Raw genomic sequence first — 16,438 nt, 5'->3', positions numbered from 1 at the left:
CATGTATAATTGATGGAAACTTATTTGAAATTCTTCCTGTCCTAGGATGGTTTGATCAGACTGGTGGTCTTGAAGGTCTTCTCATCATTCTCTGTCCAGACGTCAGGTTCCCTTGGCATCTTTGCTGTCAACAGCCTACCCAAGTGAGGGGTTCATTTCAGACCATGTGCTCAAATGCATTTCTGTGCCCAGACCCCTTCCTAAGTGTAAGTCAAATAGGTGATCAAAGACTGTATTTGGGCGTGCAGAAAGAGGCTCCAGATTCTCATTTTGGATCTGTCTGTGACTGGTAGCAGGACTTCACAGGTCTTGTCTGAGTTTCAGGGGAAACTTGACAGAAGTTAGTGCTTGAAAATATTAACCAATGTTTTTCCCCTCTGGTATTTCTCCTTTACACACTTTGCCCCTTTCCTTCTCATCATCACCCAAATTCTGTCCTGTGCTCATTGTCTCAGAGAAGAGGTGTGACCCCAGAAAGCAGAGCAAGGAGTCTCTTGACTTTGAGTTGGAAAGTCTTGGGCCAGTGAGGCAGAAGAAAATCCCCATACCAGCAAAATTTGGAAGAAAACATGAGCGAGGCAATGCTTCCATCTCTCAGATTTGTAAAGGAGCCCCCATCTTGGGGGTGGAGTGGGAAGTTGAGAGAGGTCAGGAGCCACAAGAGTATAGATAATAGTGGTTTCCAGAAGAGGGTCCCAGAGAGAACTGGAGGACCTGAGAGGAGACGAGACCTGGGTCCCATTATCCAGAGAGCACAGGGAGGTGGTAAGACCCCAGGCAAGAGAAATAGTTTCATGGACTGTTCCAGCAGCAAAGTCCTAGTCAGCCTGCAGAGCTTTCCCAAACACTAGCATGGACCTGAAGAACAGAATGACCCCATTGCTCATAAGAGCAGTGTGGGACTAGACAAGAAGAGCAGATCAGCAAGGGCCCGCAAAGGGACAACCTGCAAAGGGACAACCTGCAGGGACCAATGAACAAGGACAGACACAGTGATGGGCATCACAAATGACATTGAAGACCAGGTGCCTGGATGCCACTTGAGCCTCCAGAAAGTTAGATGCCACCATGGAAAAGGAGAGAGACTCCATATTGACAGTGACTATGTTCCTACCATGGTGGCAGAATAAGGCCTTGAAATCTAAATTGAGTGGCAAGAATAGAGACAGTCCTGCTTCTTCACTCGTGAGTTGGTGAACTGGAATTCATAACTGCACTATGTTGTTCCCATCATTCCACCCCCCTCACCCTTGCACAATGAGCACCTTGGCTGGCGGGAAAGCAGGTAGAGACCTCACAAATTTAGAGGGTATGTGGGTCACAGCCAAGGAATGAGAAGAGAAACAGAAGCCAGGAGTCAGCCTTGGCAGAGTGGGTTGGAGGACAGAGGCTAGTGAGAGTGCCTGGCCTTCCACAGTGGTGGAAGTTCTGTTCACACTGTCTCCAGAAACTGAGGGTAAGAGGCTTAGGCTGGGGCCATCTGAGCAGGGAGGAGAGAAAGCTCAGAGGTCAGGGGTGCTGGGATGGAAAGACAGGGGACACGTGGGAGTCAAGCCTCTTTATCCTCTGGATAAAGGAATTGACTTTATCTAGGACTTGAAATAAAGAGTTAATTGAAAATTGATTTGGAGACACAAAGTAGATCTTTCTGTATTTCAGTGATGACTGAGTTGAGAGGCTCTGGGAATGTCTGAAGTACCCCATTTTTCAGTCCCTCAAGCTCCCTTCTCCCTGGCCACGTTGAGATGCCTCACCTCTCAGACTCATACATGGAGAGTGAACTCTCTGCCCTATCACGCTATGCTGCATATAATCCCCTATCCTTTGCTTCCCACTCCACCCTATTCCAGATCCCTCCTGGCTCCCCAGTACCTTTCACCATCAAATGAATTGTTTTTGCAGAATTGCCCCTGAGCAGCCTTATCCATACCTGGACCTGCTGTAGATGATGAGATTGTGGACTTTGAGTTGATGCTATAATGGGATGGGGCTTTTGAGGAGCTTAGGAAGGGGTGAGTGTATTTTGCACGTAGGAGGATCTTGCATCATTGCAGCTAGAGGGAGCACTGTGGTAGTTAGCCTCCAGTGATCTTCATGTTCTGATATTCATGCCTTTGGTAGTCCCCTCCCACATTAAATCAGGACTGACCTCTGTGACCAATGGAACGCAGCAGAAGTGAGAGTGTGTGGTATCCAAGGGCAGACCATAAAAGATATTGCAGCCTCCATCTTGGTCTCTTGGATACCTTGCATTGGGGGTAGACAGCAGCCATGTCTTGAGGATACTCAAGAAGCCTTAGAGCCCACATGGAGAGGAACTGAGTCCTGCCGTGAAACACCATTGAGCCACCTTAGAAGTGGATCCTCAAGCCCCAGTCAAGCCTTTAGATACATATAGCCTGGACTGACATCTGACTGCAGCCTCACATGAGACCCAAGCTAGAACTTCAGCCAAGTCACAAATAATTTCTGATGCATAGAAACTGTAAAAGATCATGAATGATTATTTTTTGTTTTAAATCACAAAGTGTTGGGGGATTTGTTACACAGTATTTGATCACTAATTCATCACCATTCACTATCAGAGCTTCCAATGTTTTTATCCTTCCTAAATAAAGAACAGAGAAGTTGTGTGGTGGTCCCAGGTCACACAGCAGAGCTACCAGCTTCAATACAATATTCAACTTCTATGTTCTTATATAGAGTTCCTATATCTGCTTCACCTCTTTACCTACCTCTCTCCTTTTTAGACCATACCTTCACTTAGCCCATGCCCCTATGTCCCCACCATCATCACCTCTTTTGGAAACAGGTTTATTTCACCCCTCTTCTCAAATCCTTTGTGCTCAAAACCTAACCACCTACAATGTGGAGATGGCAACGATCACAGCTTGTGTCTAATGTCATCCAACATGGCCAATTTGTGACAGGTAGACTTAGTAGCTGCAATATTTGCCAGCAGGTTTTCACATACCAGGCTGGTTCAGAAACCACCATGATGCTTCAAGATACATAATTCTTTTTTTAATAGACTTTATTTTTTATTTATTTATTTTTTAATTGTATTGCTGTACTTTAAGTTCTAGGGTACATGTGCACAACGTGCAGGCTTGTTACACATGTATACATGTGCCATGTTGGTGTGCTACACCCATTAACTCGTCATTTATGTTAGGTATTCCTCCTAATGCTATCCCTCCCCCCACCCCCCACCCCACGACAGGCCCCAGTGTGTGATGTTCCCTACCCTGTGTCCAAGTGTTCTCATTGCTCAGTTCCCACCTGTGAGTGAGAATATGCGGTGTTTGGTTTCCTGTCCTTGCAATATTTTGCTCAGAATGATGGTTTCCAGCTTCATCCATGTCCCTACAAAGGACATGAACTCATCCTCTTTTATGGCTGCATAGTATTCCATGGTATATACGTGCCACATTTTCTTAATCCAGTCTATCATTGATGGACATTTGGGTTGGTTCCAAGTCTTTGCTATTGTGAATAGTGCCGCAATAAACATACATGTGCATGTATCTTTATAGTAGAGGGAATCTTCCCTAACTCATTTTATGAGGCCAGCATCATCCTGATACCAAAGCCTGGCAGAGACACAACAACAAAAAAAGAATTTTAGACCAATATCCCTGATGAACATCGATGCAAAAATCCTCAATAAAATACTGGCAAACCGAATCCAGCAGCACATCAAAAAGCTTATCCACCACGATCAAGTTGACTTCACCCCTGGGATGCAAGGCTGGTTCAACATATGCAAATCAATAAATGTAATCCATCATATAAACAGAATCAAAGACGAAAACCACATGATTATCTCAATAGATGCAGAAAAGGCCTTTGACAAAATTCAACAGCCCTTCATACTAAAAACTCTCAATAAACTAGGTATTGATCTCAAATATAATAAGAGCTATTTATGACAAACCCACAGCCAATATCATACTGAATGGGCAAAACTGGAAGCATTCCCTTTGAAAACTGGCACAAGACAGGGATGTCCTCTCTCACCACTTCTATTCAACATAGTGTTGGAAGTTCTGGCCAGGGCAATCAGGCAGGAGAAAGAAATAGAGTATTCAATCAGGAAAAGAGGAAGTCAAATTGTCCCTGTTTGCAGATGACATGATTATATACTTAGAAAACCCCATCATCTCAGCCAAAAATCTCCTTAAGCTGATAGGCAACTTCAGCAAAGTCTCAGGATACAAAATCAATGTGCAAAAATCACAAGCATTCCTATACACCAATAACAGACAAGCAGAGATCCAAATCATGAGTGAACTCCCATTCACAATTGCTTCAAAGAGAACAAAATACCTAGGAATCCAACTTACAATGGATGTGAAGGACCTCTTCAAGGAGAACTACAAACCACTGATCAATGAAATAAAAGAGGACACAAGCAAATGGAAGAACATTCCATGCTCATGGATAGCAAGAATCAATATCATTAAAATGGCCATACTGCCCAAGGCCATTTCTAGATTTAATGCCATTCTCATCAAGCTACCAATGAGTTTCTTCACAGAATTGGAAAAAAACTACTTTAAAGTTCACATGGAACCAAAAAAGAACCCGTATTGCCAAGACAATCCTAAGCCAAAAGAACAAAGCTGGAGACATCACGCTACCTGACTTCAAACTATACTACAAGGCTACAGTAATCAAAACAGCATGGTACTGGTATCAGAACAGAGATATAGACCAATGGAACAGAACAGAGCCCTCAGAAATAATACCACACATCGACAACCATCTGATCTTTGACAAACCTGACAAAAACAAGAAATGGGGAAAGGATTCCCTGTTTAATAAATGGTGCTGGGAAAACTGGCTAGCCATATGTAGAAAGCTGAAACTGGATCCCTTCCTTACATCTTATATAAAAATTAATTCGAGATGGATTAAAGACTTAAATTTTAGACCTAAAATCATAAAAACCCCAGAAGAAAACCTAGGCAATACCTTTCAGGACATAGGCATGGGCAAGGACTTCATGACTAACACACCAAAAGCAAAGGTAACAAAAGCCAAAATAGACTAATGGGATCTAATTAAACTAAAGAGCTTCTGCACAGCAAAAGAAACTACCATCAGAGTGAATAAGCAACCTACAGAATGGGAGAAAATTTTCGCAATCTATCCCTCTGACAAAGGGATAATATCCAGAATCTACAAAGAACTTAAACAAATTTACAAGAAAAAATCAAACAACCCCATCAACAAGTGGGCAAAGGATATGAACAGATACTTCTCAAAAGAAGACATTTATGCAGCCAACAGGCACATGAAAAAATGCTCATCATCACTGGCCATCAGAGAAATGCAAATCAAAACCATAATGAGATGCTATCTCACACCAGTTAAAATGGTGATCATTAAAAAGTCAGGAAACAACAGGTGCTGGAGAGGATGTGGAGAAATAAGAACACTTTTACACTGTTGGTGGGAGTGTAAACTAGTTCAACCATTGTGGAAAATAGTGTGGCGATTCCTCAAGGATCTAGAACTAGAAATACCATTTGACCCAGCAATCCCATTACTGGGTATATACCCAGAGGATTGTAAATCATGCTACTATAAAGATATGTAATTCTTGGCTTCACTTTGAGCTTGTCAGATTGGCTCAAAGAAAGAAGAGTCCTAACCAAAAACACAAGAACTTAATTAGAGAGAAGGGCCATAATGTGACCCACGAAGGCTCAGTTTCAACCCTTCACCCCCTGAGTATGATGTTTTCACAGTCCCCTTTGAGTTTTAGAGGCAGAAACCCAGTGGTGGAAACATGGCCAGAGGAAGACGGAAGAAGGGATAAACATGTGGCCTTGGATCATTCTGTGTCTCAGCTCCCATTGCCCCTCAGCCCAGAAATCTCGCATCCTCTCCCCAGAGTGAAACTCTCACCCTTGAAGGGTAAGCCCCAAAGCCACCCCTCACCATGAATCCTGCCAACCCTACCTCCCCACATACCCCCTTCCCCAAAATTCTGAAAACACAGGGCTCCAACCCCAATTCCCACTTGTCCTTACTTCTCTCCACCTTGTGTAATAGTTCATTTCTTTCACATCCTACCTCCCCCGACTCTGAGCTCCTTGAGAAACAGGAGCTGCATCTAATTCACACCATTGCTCACGGAGGGCCTGATCAAACCTGGGCCTGACTGAAGATGTTCAGAAGTATCTGCTGAATTGGGCACAAAGCTACACAGTGGAACAGTTGACATGTGGTCCTTGAGTTATGGGATTAATTTGAATTCTGTAGGAAGAACTTCTCTGTTGGGTTAAACTTGGCTGGCTGGGGCAGCCAGCAAATTGGGGCAGGCAGGCAGGCAGAGCAAATAGTATGTGGAATGAAAAATACGTAGCAAAGCCCTTTGGTTTATTTAGCCATTTGAGGAAGGACCTGAGTGGGAATGTGCAGCAGAGCCGTGCCTTCTCCTGGGAAACATTCCCAACAGCCAGGCCCAGTTTCCCCAGGGAGTAACCCATGCATAGCTCCCTGCTGATGCTCTCATAAGCGGGGACCTTGCCTGCCATTCTCTTCTGCCTCCCTTTGGAGCACCTCCTTCTCCAGCATTTCACAGTAATGACCATGTTCCTACCTAGGTGGAAGAGATCACCTGACCGTATGACTTTGACCCATTATGGACAACTGGTTTTTTCTTCTTAACAGTCCCCATGTTTCAGCACCCCCAAGCAGAAGCATTTGGCAGGGAAACAGCTTTCTTGCTGAAAGCCTGAGCTTGGCACAAAACACATCAGGAGTTTTTAGGTCAGGCAAGGTGGGGGTGGAGGTAAGTCAACTGCCCATCCTATTGTTAGGACTCTCTGGGTTGCCAGTGGCTGAAAACCCAACTCATCAGGCTTGAGCCAAAAGAGAATTCATTGAACCATACTCCCAAAAAGCCCAACATAGCTCTAGCTTGAGGTGCAACTTGTTCCAGGATTTCAAATTGTCACTAGGGAGCAGTCTTGGTCCATTTCTCAGCCCTACTGTCTTCCAGTTGTCTTCATTTTCAGGCTTCAAGTTGGGGTAAGATGGCTGTCAGCAGCTCCAGGCAATACCTCCCAAGGTCAAATTCAGCAAGCCAGGCTGAAGTCCTAGGTGGTACAGGCATATAGTTTCAGATACTTGAGAGAGTTATGTGGGAGAATCACTTGAACCTAGGAGTTTGTCAAACCTGGGCAACACAGTGAGACCCCATCTCTAAAAACAAAATAAAACAAAAAATCCAATTCAGCAACTAGTTTGGGGCAGGCTTTCTATTACTTGCAACCCAAAGCATTCTAACTGATTCACTCAGTATACTAGTGAGCTGCTTCCAAATCTAGGCAGCCCGTGAAAATAGCTGTATAGAGAGATGCCTGCCCCAGGTGTGACAGATAGAAGGTGGAGGGCTACTCCCCACAGAGTTCCTGGGAGGAGCCACAGGTGTGGAGAGGCAGACTTTCCTTTTGAGATCCAGTGCTCCTGAGCATTTGAGAAGATGCTCAACATACAGCACTCTTTTAAGGTCCTGTGGCAAGAGGGTTAGACTTCCTCAGGTGGGCAGCTGTGTGCCTGCATCCCCAGGTGCCCTGTGGATGAAGTGTCTGGGCTCTGATGGGGAAAGTGGGAAAGGGAAGAGCTTAGATGCAGCTGGTAAAATGCCTCATTTCTAAGTTTCCTGGTTTCTGTGGCCACCTATGTGATGGCAAGTAGTCAGGTGTGTGCACGTGGGTCTGAGAGCCCAGGCAGGGACAGGCGCCTTTTTGTCAAGAGTCAGCTTCTGCTCCTGCTGCCTCCTGCAGGGCCAGCTTGAATCTCAGTATAGTGGGTGCTGGAATGTACCACCCAGAGTCCCTCTGGGGTAGGGTGACAGCTGCTGATGGTTCATACATAGTTTAAGGGATCAGCTGACAAGACCACGCTCCCCCCTGGGTTAGCCTGCACCTTAGGACTCGTGCTGGGGTGTAGACACAGATAGCCAGTGTTTACACAGAGAGCCAGAGTTGGGCTCAATCCAGGCCAACTCTGAAGGGCATCCCAGCTACAAGCTCCCCTCAGGGTTGGCTGAGACCTCTCTTGCTACCGCACTACAATTAACCTTCATCCTCTGCCCAGGCCTTCCCATGTTCCCCAGTATATCCCCTGCATGCAAATCTCTGTCCCAGGGTCCACCTCCTCAAGAGCCCAAGCCATGGCACCAGGTGAGGCAGGTGGTGTGTGTGAAGCCTGATATGACAGACTGGATCCCAATCACTTCTTTTCCTGCACTGATGGGAATAGTGCTAAAGAAGGAGTTGAGAAGCATAGACCCTCTTGTTTAAGTTTTTTGGGATTTGTTTTGTTTTGTTTTTTTGTTTTTGAGACGGAGTCTCACTCTGTTGCCCAGAGTGCAATGGCATGACCTCGGCTCACTGCAACCTCCGCCTCCCTGGTTCAAGCAATTCTCCTGCCTCAGCTTCCTGAGTAGCTGGGACTACAGATGCCTGCCACCACACCCAGCTAATTTTTGTATTTTTAATAGAGACGGGGTTTCACCATGCTGGCCAGGCTGGTCTCGAACTCCCGACCTCAGACGATCCGCCTGCCTTGTCCTCCCACAGTGCTGGGATTACAGGTGCGAGCCCCCATGCTGGGCTTGTTTATGTTTTTATTAAAATTAAAAGAACTTTCTATTATTAGAGAAACAATGTATGCTCACTGAAAAAAAAAAAAAAAAAAAACTGGAAAATTCCAAAAAGCCAAGTAAATTAATCATGTAATTAAAAGACCCACATCCTTCCATGCAACACAATGATGACTTTGTGCATTTGAATTTAAAACTATGTATGGAGTCCTTCCTACATTCTAGGCCATTCAGGCTCCCAACAACCCCACGAGGTAGACCTCATTATTCCCATTTTGCCAATGAGACTTGAGACACTCAGACCCGTGGAGTTACAAGAGGGCAAACAGCAAGCGGACAGAGCTTCCGACTGCAAGTTCAGAGCTTTCCCCATCGCACCCCAGACCACCAAGTTGATGTCAGTGTTTCTGAGCGTGTTCTTCAATGGGGAAGAGGGTGGCAGATATGGAAGAAAGTTCCTAGGCCAAAAAATGGGACCCTCCCTCTCGTCCCGGTTCTGCCATTTACTTGCTGGTTGATCTTAAACAGGTATTTTCTCCTGAATGGGGCCTCTTTGTAGGGAGGCTGTGGAGTCTATGCACAATGTGTTGGGCACTACGGAAATGGATAGGGTTAGCAAGTGCAGTGGCTCTGGTTGCCTGAAGAGGGCACCACTGAAAAGAAAAAGCCCTAAAATCGGGGAGTTGGGACACCCCCCCTCCAACAGAAGACAATATTCCCATAGTGGATCCCCCATGGGCCTCCCAGGGGCACTGGGGAAGGGATCTCCAGGGGCTGCAGGAGCCTCCAACAAAGCCAGAACCGTGACAGGGTGGAGCCCCAGACCTGGAACCGGGTGCGTCTGTGTAAAAGGCTTAATTTATCTTTTGTAATTCTCTTTGGCCAAGGGAGACGACAGGGCAATGTTTTACTTTCTTTCCTTTTTTTTTTTAAAGAAAACTTTCCATTGTGGAAATGGCATGTGTTTATTTTTAAAAATCCAGCCACAGGGATATATAACCTCTGGGGAGGGAGACGGCTCAAGGGCCAAGACTGACACCTCCTGCTGTGAAAGTTGGGTCTGGGTTTCTTTTACCATTTGATGCTTCCCTCCTAGGCCTCTTTCCTTTAAGCAGAACAGAAATCTTGCTCGTGGATGTGAAGGAGAATGATCAAGAGGAGAGGTGAATTCTGGATAATTAAAATATTACTACAATAATGGTGACTGACATTTATCAGGCACTTACCCTCCACCAGGCACTGGGCTAGGAGCTTTGCAAATTGAATATTGTGCGAAGTATTCATAATAGCCCAAGGAAATAGCTTTCATTGTCTCTATTTTACAGGTGAGAAAATCCAGTCTCAGAGAAGTAGTTACCAGTCCATGCTGGTAAAGCAAGAATTACGCACAGGCTTGACTGACTGCAAAGTCACAACTATAATCTTCTATTGTGGCAGAATCTTGGACCTCTGTGGTCACTACTGTCAGCACGAGCCCACTGTGTGGGAGGACAGACCAAACCCCAAGGAAGAGGCAGAGGCCTTTCTTCTCTCCACACGGGGGATGCTAGGACCAGTCCGCCCCCTAGCTTCTTTGGTGGGATGCACAGAAGTTTACTTCCTCCCTCTTGGCCGCAGGCCTTCCTATGGTAAATGCTCTCTTGGGTAGCAGGGGATAAAAGGAGGCCCCTGAGCAAGGGGTTGGATCAAAAGCCTTGCTGTGAGGGTGGGGGAGGCAGTTTCCCCTAACTGTGGTGACTTGGAGGTGGGATCCAGGGCCCAGGCCACTTTGCTTCCCACCTTCCCTTCCTAACAGTGTAACCTTGGGTGAGTTACATAACTTCTCTGTATCTGGGTTTTCTCATCTGTTAAATGGAGAAATAGAAATACCTACTCTTGTGGAGATTTCATCTTGCGAGATGATGTGTATAATAAAGCACTTAGAACAGTCCACAGTAATGCTTAACAAAAATTAGTTATTATTATTCTCCAAAATGACTCATTTTCACCAAGTAGACCATGGTGAACAAATGTTCACAGATATACACAGCTGAAGTATAAATGGTCAGACATAAGACACAGTGCTTTTTTATGGTCGTTCTTCTACTGACCAAAAATGCAGCCCCTATCCCCAAGTTCATCTTGCTTGTTGTTTGAACCTGGCTACTCCTCTTGACTAGAGGCACTTGGAATTCTCAAAAGGACCCGATGGGGTTAGGGACCCCAAGTCTCTCTGTTCCAGAAGGTTTCAGTATAATTCTGAAGCTCTATGGGAGACCACCTGTGGTCCTTCTACCCCTCCAGGTCCAGGTTTAGCTAGGAGCTACCCAGCTTAAAAAAGAATGGCACCTGCCATTTTGGAAGACTTTGTTCTCTCTCTCTGCACCCCCAACACCCTGCCCTTTCTAGATGGTCCTTTCTTGGGTTGTTTGGGCCTGTGTTTCTAGGCTGGCAAGGCCTTGGCATCTTCATGATCCTCACTACCAATCACACCACCAACGTGACATCATCACCAATGTCATCCATCAATGCCGCCATCTAATCTAAACCATGATTACCATCACTTCTTTTAGCAGCAACACCATCCCATCCCACAACCACCTCCATCACTGATATTGTCTTCACCATTTTCATCTTCCTTTCAGCCATTGTCACTGTCAGGATCTCTCTCACATGATCATCTTTGCACTTTCAAGATCACCTATGCTCAGGGCCAGACAGAACCCTTTGGTAGTAAGTGACAGAAATTCAAGTTGACTGACTTAAGAAAAGAGATGGAAAGGATTGTGGTTCACATATCTAAACTAGAAAGGGTGAGACTGTATGAGGGATGTGTGCCCAAGGGACTCAAATACCAACAGAAAGCTTTCATTTTCTCCATCTCTCAACTACACTTCTCTCCAGAGTCCATATTATTCTCTTCTGCAGACAAACTCCTGTCTACGTGAGCTTCATGGATTTATACGCAGCTGCATAGTGACTCAAAAGCAAATGAATTTCTATCTCCCAAGCTCTGATTGAAAAATCCTAATGGAAGCCCCTGATTGGTTTCACTTAGTCATCCTTTGGGCCAATCATAGTGGCTAGAAATGTGTGGTTCTGTGATTGACCCTGCTTGGTCGTGTGCCTAGTAAAAACATGGTAACTGGGGGAAACTTGGTGAACAGGTGAGTACTCTACTTTATGTTAACATACATCCCATTCATCACCATCACCAGCACCACCAGTACCACCTCCATTACCACCATCACCACCCTCACTGCCACTGCCATCACCACCATCACTATTATCACCACTATCACCATCACCACCACCACCACCAGCACCATTATCTCCACTATTGCCATCACTGCTATCAACACCATCACCACTACCACCATTACCATCATCATCACTATCACCACCACCACTACTGTCACCACCATCTCCACCACCATCACCACCACTACCACCATCACCACCACCATTATCTCCACTACTGCCATCACCACCACCATTACCACTGCTATCATTACTATCATCACTATCACCACCACCACCACCATCACTGGCATCACTGCCGCCACCACCCTCCATCACTGCCACTGCCATCACCATCACCACCACCCGCCATCGCCACCACCCGCCATCACCACCACCACTGCATCACCACCACTACCACCACCACCATTATCACCACTACTGCCATCACCATCACCACCACTATCACCACCATCATCACCACCACTATCACCACCACCACCGCCACCATCGCCACCATCATCACTCTTTTTCTGGGAACTATAATGTGTCCAGCCTTGAGCTTCACATGTGAACTACATCAAATTTGAGTTTGATGAAATCTCCAGCTCTGCAGGAATTTGCTGTCTCTGGAAACAATAAAGTTGACTGGTTCAAGGAGCTAGACTTCTAGTCCTTGGCCACAGGATGGGAGCAAAGAGAGAAGCTGTAGGGACAGCATCTGACACCTCTTCAGCACTGGCCCTAAGCCCTGAACAGACCCAGAGTCCTTGGAAGCTAACAAGGCTGTGCTGTGATGGCCAGGCCACTTGGCAAATAGCTGCCTGTGCCCAGCCAGGAGCTGGAGTCATTCCTTCATACTCACAAAGTTCCCACCCCAGCCCACTGCCTTGTGCTCTACCAGAGCCCTCAGCACATCTGCCCTGTTCCCTCGGGGGCTGGGACTTGCTTTTGGCTCTATGCCCCCTACTCCTGCTCCACCTCTGAGCAAACATCTGTTTCCAGACATTGTCCTAGAGCCTAATAAAGTCTCGGAAAGGCCCAAGTTAATATATCCACAGACCTGCCTATCAGCGGCTAGCTAATGTCAGGAACGGAGCACTCGAGGAAAGCAAGACCCTTCATTTCCTGATGGGGGTGAAGTGTGCAGGAAAGATAAACAGGGTTTCCCTCCCCATTTCAGAAATGACCTTAACAAAGCAACAGTTTTTAAGAAAAAGAGAAAAGAGAAAAACGGCCTTTGTAATGAGGTTTACAGGAACAAATGTTTCAGGTGGTTCTGCCTTCACAGCTACTGTGGGGGAAAGAGCACGACCAAGCAGCTCTTTCAACTCAAGAGCTCAGTCATGAGTGCAAAGCCTCCTGTGGATTCATTGGCCATTGGCCACAGTCCAGACACTGGGCTGAGCCCGAACCTGGGGGCTATGGGTTGCCTGGCAGGGAAAAGACCTGCCCTGAGTGGCAGGTTTGGCTCTGCCACTAGTATGCTGGGTGACCTTGGATCACATTCTGCCTCTCTGTATTCAGTTTCTGCAGATGCCACATACTAGTGGAGCCTTGGAGGATTGACAAGGGTCCTTCTGGGCGAGGGGTGGGGGTACCCCACACTTCAAACCAGAAGAGTAGCCCCTAAGATGAGATCTGACTACTGAGTTCCGTGGTCAAGACCAAGAGTTCCACAGTGGTGGGGGTGGGCAGAGGGTTGGGGGACAGGAAAGAGAGCAGAGACACAATGCTATAACTTGCATACTTCACCACCACCACTACCGTCACCGCCATCTCCACCACCATCACCACCACCATTACCACTACTATCATTACTATCATCACTATCACCACCACCACCACCACCATCATCAGTACCATCACCGCCACCACCACCCGCCATCACTGTCACTGCCATCACCATCACCACCACCCAAATAATCCTCTAGACAGATAGGAGGTAAGTGAGGATCTGGATCAGTAAACTAATTGGGCTCTCAATTATCCATCGGTCATCAACCAGAAACATCTGTCTCTTAAACCACAGTTGCCCACCGTTCCGACAGCTCTTCCTGCCTGTCAAGGAGAGCTCAAGTCCTGGGTTCCTTCTCTGAGCACATAATTGGGGCGCCCTTCCACTAACTCTGAGGCCAGATTTTGAGCCCTTGTTTCCATGGACTGACAGCCCTGAGGGTCTGTGTTTTACTCTCACTCCTTAACTGATTGTTCTTTCTCCAAAAAGCTGCAAATGGGGCCCTAATGGCTGCATTTGCATGTGGTTTCTGATGCCTGGTTGCAGCACCACCATCACCATCATCTCTTCTGTATTCTGCACTTGGTTAGGGTCTTGCACACATGATCTCATTTGAGTCTTCCAGCATTCCCCTAAGTAAGAATTCATCTTCCCCTGCCTGGGCAGGAGGCTGACTTCCAGAGAGGTTAAGACATTTACCAAAAGGCACGCAATTTGTAGATAAAGAAGCAAAGCTTCTGGTGCTTTGTTTCAACTGAACCTGAGTCAGCAAAATGGTTTCATCTCAAGTACTAATCTCAATAGATTGATAATAGCTTTCTGCTTTGAGGAGCATAAGGGATTGTGTGTGTGTGTGTATGTGTGTGTGTGTGTGTGTGTGTATGGTGGGAGTGGTGTTCTGTAGTTGATTAGTGATGTCTGCCAGTGGTGTGGGAATGGAAGTATTGGCATGTGTGTGAAACACAACTAGACCATACCACTTAAGAAGAATGGAAGGGCAGGTGTTTGGGGCTATTGGGGTTCAGGAGGTCACATGATACATCCCAGGCAAAGATGGACCACATAACCTTGGAACTTCTGCTCTATTCTCCCAGTCCCTTTCTCTATCTGGATGCTGCCATGCTCCAAGGACTGGCTCAGAATTCACCTCTTTCAGGAAGCCTTCCTGAACCTTCACTCCAAATCTAAGTCTCCACCTGCTTCCCTTCTCTGAGTCCCAAGGCACTAATCATCTGCCTGCTTGCTTGGCCTTCAGCTCATGGTGCCTGGCACTGCAGTTCTTTCTTCTGCACACATAAGTCCCCACAGATGCCCCTCAGGACTGAGTTCTGTGAGTACCTAACTCTGGGTTTTGCTCCCACTAGGAGGCTCAATAATAAATGCAGACTAATTTATATAAATGACCTAGACCGTGCAAATGGGCAAGCAGTAACCTTCCTCTGCACTGCCAGAACACAGGGCTTGAGAGGAGGCAAGAACCCCTTTTTGGTTTTTGTTGTACATGCCCAGTCTCTACAGTTATTATTATTATTATTATTATTATTTTTTTTTTTTTTTTTTTTTTTTTTTTTTTTTTTTTGAGACGGAGTCTCGCTCTGTCGCCCGGGCTGGAGTGCAGTGGCCGGATCTCAGCTCACTGCAAGCAAGCTCCGCCTCCCGGGTTTACGCCATTCTCCTGCCTCAGCCTCCCGAGTAGCTGGGACTACAGGCGCCCGCCACCTCACCCGGCTAGTTTTTTGTATTTTTTAGTAGAGACGGGGTTTCACCATGTTAGCCAGGATGGTCTCGATCTTCTGACCTCGTGATCCGCCCGTCTCGGCCTCCCAAAGCGCTGGGATTACAGGCTTGAGCCACCGCACCCGGCCTCTACAGTTATTATAATGGCAAGGTTGGCTCCCATGAACCTAGTCCTGACTCAGCACTTTGCATCCACTATTGCATCCAATCCTCACAATGACTCTAGGAGATAGGAATTCTTCTTCTTATAGTTCATACTTTAAAAAACAGACGCGGCCGGGCGCGGTGGCTCAAGCCTGTAATCCCAGCACTTTGGGAGGCTGAGACGGGCGGATCACAAGGTCAGGAGATCGAGACCATCCTGGCTAACATGGTGAAACCCCGTCTCTACTAAAAAATACAAAAAAACTAGCCGGGCGAGGTGGCGGGCGCCTGTAGTCCCAGCTACTCGGGAGGCTGAGGCAGGAGAATGGCGTGAACCCGGGAGGCGGAGCTTGCAGTGAGCCAGGATCCGGCCACTACACTCCAGCCTGGGTGACAGAGCGAGACTCCGTCTCAAAAAAAAAAAAATAAAAATAAAAATAAAAAAATAAAAAAATAAAAAAATAAAAAACAGACGCATAGAGGTTACATAATTTGCAAGGTCACATAGGTAGTACACAGTGGAGCCAGAACCTGAAACTACCTGAAATAGCCTTCAAGTGAATAGAAAATTAGTTTCAGAGTCATGTACACCTGACCTTGGAATAAGGCCAGGTAGGTGCCAGGTAGGAGACTTCTGCTGAATTATTTTCAAACCATCTAGGTCCAGAGGGATATGGGCTGCTTAGTACCTCCAGCTGCTCCTGGAAGAAGTCAACAAAAGACAGTGGGTCCGGGCAGCATCTGGGCACTAGGGTTGACAGCTGGGCATGGGGTTTGCTAACCACAGCATTCCCCAAATCCTACTTTTCAGAGTCAAATAATCCTCTAGACAGATCCAGTAGCCCACCCCACCAGGCATTCATTCTTGCTCAGGTAAACACTTACATCTGTGGACCTTACATCCTGGTATTCATGACATTGATTAGTTTCTTCCCACATGACTCTGGGCTTGGCCAGGTGACTTGTTTTGGCCAATG

Source organism: Rhinopithecus roxellana, chromosome 11 (genome assembly GCF_007565055.1).
Source record: "Rhinopithecus roxellana isolate Shanxi Qingling chromosome 11, ASM756505v1, whole genome shotgun sequence".
Taxonomy (NCBI): Eukaryota; Metazoa; Chordata; class Mammalia; order Primates; family Cercopithecidae; genus Rhinopithecus; species Rhinopithecus roxellana.
This window is presented reverse-complemented; position numbering follows the sequence as displayed.